A 4,573-nucleotide genomic window follows, 5' to 3' on the forward strand; every position below is an offset into this window, starting at 1 on the left:
ACCGAGGGAGTGGGCTGAGCCCCGATTGGAGCGCTCGCGCTGCCTGGCCTGAGGGAACGGATCGAGTGACGTCAGGACTGCGGGCGGACATTTTGGAAGCGGGTAGTCCTTTCCTAGGAAATGGAAAGTGCTCCCAGGAGCCATCTTAAGTCCTGGCAATTTCCCTTTTTTTTTTTTTTCTTTTTTTTTTTTTAGTTTAGTTTCCCCTTTCCCCTGGCTCTAAGAACAGCCACGTGTAGGAGCTGACGGGCAGTTATCCTATCCGAACCACCCGGAAGGCAATGTGTTTTTCTGTCTTCGTTCAGACACTTGACGTCATGAAAGCATTAGCTATTGGGGTGTTAACAAATTCCTTTGGACCCTGGACCAAAGATAGCCCCATTCACATGGAAATGTAGATCCTAGTTAATAAGCATTCTAAAATTTTAATGTTTGCAAATATTTCTAAACTTAAGCCCCTAGCTCCCAGTGACCCAAGAAATAGAATTCTCTGGAATGATCACCATATAGATTATATAAACGGCAATCATTTGTAAAGGAATGGGAAGGAGTAGCTAGTACTATTAAGCTTCATTGCACATATTTCATATAAATCTAGGGAGGAGATGTTCTCTATATTACACTCAATGTAAAGGCATAAAAGATCAAGGGGATTTTTAACTGTATGCTAACTCAAATTTGAGAGCTAGTAGTAGGAGCCGCGGCCCTGGCCATCCTTTTCTGTGCTGAATCTGTGATGCTTCCAAGAGCCTATCTTCCTTGGCTTCCCCTCTGGGGCTTTGATCCCAGACATGTCAATCATCTTTCCCCAGTCTGTTCTGCAATCTCTGTAATAGGCTCTTTGACCCTTGTTGGGACAGGAGGGGAAGCAAGTGAATTGCAGGGCACTCAAACCAGAACTTAACTTTTAGGCATGGGATCCATTTAGGGTTACTCAGTCTGCAGTTTTCGACTGTAATTAGGGGTGGAAGAAATTATAAGGTGGAAATGCACCCCTACATGGGGTAAGGGGGTAGCACATGTCCAAATCTACCCAAGGAGCTGATTGGTCTATGGTGTTGGGCCAGCCTCACTACTCTTATACTGTGACATCAACTCCCCTTAAAATAAACAGTAATCCGATCATGAAGGCGCCCATTATCCTATAATCCTATTATCCTATAATCCTATTATCCTATAATCCTATTACTTGGGAGGCTGAGACAGGAGAATCTTAGGTTCACGGACAGCCTCTGCTAGTAGTGAGACTCATCAACCTAGTAATAAGACTCATCAACCTAGCAACACTTTGTTTCAAAACTAAAATAAGGCTGGGGGTGTAGCTCAAAGGTAAAATGCTCTGGGTTCTATTCCCAATACTATACACACACAAAAAAGATCATAAACAATATAAAAAAAGCTTTACACATGACTATAATCACAGGTATTTGAGAAATGGAAAGGAGGATAAATTCTAGACCAATTTTGGAAACTTAGCAAGACTCAAGTTAAAAAAAAAAAAAAGGGGATGGATGACGATGTAACTCGAGTGCTCCTAGACTTAATCCCTAGTTTCATTCCATAAAAATGTTTTAAAGAAATCAGGTAAGTTGCCTGCAATAGAGACAAAAGTTAACACTAAAAAATAATAAAGCAAAGGGATTTAAACAAAATTTAAATAAACAATACAGGTAGGATGGAAGTAGCAAATATCACTAAAGAAAATCTAGCTTTATGAAAATGGCCAACCCAGTTCAGTTTCTCAAGCACAGTGTGAAAACAACAAAAAAGAACTGAGAAGCCCACTAAGAATTCTCCTTTGGGACCAATAGAAATACTTTTTTATTCGTGTGTGTGTGGTACTGTGGATGAAACTCAGGTCTTCTACCTCCGAGCTACACCCCAAACCTAATTTAGAAACAGGGTCTTGCTAGGTTGTTGAGAGCCTCAGTGAATGGCTGAAGCAGGCTTTGAACATGCAGTCCACTAGTCTCAGCCTCCCAGGTACTGCGTTTACAAATGGTGCCAACAATGTCTTTTTAACAAAAGGCTTTCCTGGTGGTCAAAGTATCTTTCTTCCTGAGCAAAGCCTTTCTCAAGACTAAGACCTACTAACCAGTGTTTATTTCTAGTCCCTTCTAGTCTAACTAGGATTCCTGGGCCATCAGAATTGGTGGTTCCACTTTAGACCACAAAGGGGACATTTTATAGTGTCCAAAAATGAGTATCCTTTTTTTTTTTTTTTGGTGATACTGGGGTTCCTGGAAGCCCTTCTACCTCCGGGCTACACTCCCAGACCTATTTTTTTATATTTTGAAACAGGGTCTCGTAAGGCAGCGCAACTGGCTTCAAACCAGTGCGATCCTCCTGTCTCCGCCTCCCAAGCGCTGGGATTACAAGCGTGTGCCACCACGCCTGGCCAATGTGTATCCATTTAAGCATTCATTTTGGATTCTTTTTTTTGGGGGGGGGGGATTGAACTGAAGGGCATTCTACTTCTAGGCTACACCTCCAGCCCCATTTTTTTTTTTTTTTTCATTTAAAAAGAGGGTCTTAGCTAGGTGTGGTGGCACACACTTGTAATCCCAGCATTCAGAAGGCTGAGACTGGAGGATCACAGTTCACAGAAAGCCTCAGCTTAGTAAGGCCCTCTGCAAATTACTGAGACCCTGTTCCAAAATAAAAAATGGGTCAGGGGTATAGCTAGGTTGAATGCCCCTGGGTTCCATCCCAACACCCCCCCTCAAAATAAAAATAAACAGTGTCTTGCTATGTTGCTGAGGCTGGCCCTTAAACCTGAAATCTCAGCTGCACAAGCACTGGGCTTACAGGTGTGCACCACTGAATCTGACTTCATTTGATTTCGACTAAACAAGCTTTCCTTGTTCATAGATGACTTTATTTCCACTTTAACTTCATAAATAGAACCTTGCCATTACCAACAACTGAGCTTTGTTTTTTTAAGAACTCGGGCTTGAACCCAGGGGACATCAAACACTGATAGAAGAGGCCAATTTTATTTTGAAATGGTCTTGAAGAGTCTTATTTGCTGAGGCTGGCAGTGAACCTGATATCCTCCTGTCTCAGCCTCCCAAACACTGGGATTACAGGCATGGGTTACCAGACCCAGCTTATCTTCTACATTTATGTTTTTATAAATTGTTTTCAGGTTTTCCCAAACTTACTCATCTTGTTATCCCCAATTTAGGATACCCCAGGCTTAGAATTATGCCTGCCTGAACCTAACATACACCACTGGAAAGAAAAATCGGTAATTCCATGTCTCTGGGATACAATGATGAGGGAAAATGTTGGTATTGGTTGTTAAACGCACCCAGTATTACTATAGGTGAAGAAAGTATTATTACACAAAAGAGGACTATGGCTTGTTCACTGTTGTATCCTTGTTACTTGGCATAGGTTGGCAAGTGGCAAAGCTACTTTTGCTACAGCTACTCTTTCTTACCACATCTAATATACACAACAGCTTTAATATCTGCTAGCTACTGAAAAACTTTTAATTTGGCATGGCTGTCAAACCCCTACCTTAAAAAAAGACGACTCCAGGATTAAGTACAATATACTCTGCATTTGCTGGGTGGTGTGATAACACCCACCTATAATCCCAGCTACTCAAGAGTATCCCAAGTAAGGCCAGCAGTCTCAGCAACTTATCAAGACCCTTTCTTAAAAGCACCCCTGGGGGAGGCTTACTTTTTGAGACCAAGATTAATATAAACAAAAAAAATTTTTTTTTTTTGCTTTTACAGTACTAGGTATTGAATCCTTGAGCATTCTACCTCCGAGCTACACCTTTAGCCCTTTTATTCTTTATTTTTTTAAGGTGTAAGTTGTTGAGGGCTTCACTGAGTAGCTGAGGCTGTCCACAATCCTACAATCCTGTCTTAGCCTCCCAAGTACTGGGATTAGATGCATGCCCCACCATACCCAGCTATAGCTGCCACTTCAATTCACCGAACAGCTAATGATATGAGATCCCGGTAAATAGAAGGCAGTCCCAATATAAAATAAACAAGTCTATGGCTGACAGAAATGAAAAGAAAAAGAACATCTTTTAATAACTGACCTGGAATAAATCTATGCGGTACTCTTGTACTTTGGGCCACCTAATCAAAGTGTTAAAAACAAAAGACAGTAGCCTGTATAATATGCCATACACACCACAACTAAGCAAAGCTGGCAATCAGCCATCAGATAGATCTTGTTTTATTTAACATCTCACCAAGCAGCTTACATTGGGTGGGGTCATTCCTGAGAAATAAAACCTTTGCTTTTGGGATCAAACTGAGGGCCTGCCCATGCTAAGCATGCAATCTACCACTGAGCATCAGTCCCAGCCCCAGAAAGCAAACATTTAAAAGATGCCTGTCTTAGCTGTGTGTAGTGGCCCCTGTATGTAAATCCCAGTAAAGAGGGCTGTAGATGTAGCTCAGAGGTAGAATGTCCCTGGTTTCAATAGCGTCTAAGTTGGTAATTTTAGAGTGTACCTATTACCATGTAATCCCAACATGCCTGTTTCAAGTAAAATATCCAGTAATTTGAGAATTATAGATCTTTATTTAAAAATCTGATC

This window comes from Muscardinus avellanarius, assembly GCF_963383645.1.
Source record: "Muscardinus avellanarius genome assembly, chromosome: 5".
Lineage (NCBI taxonomy): Eukaryota > Metazoa > Chordata > Mammalia > Rodentia > Gliridae > Muscardinus > Muscardinus avellanarius.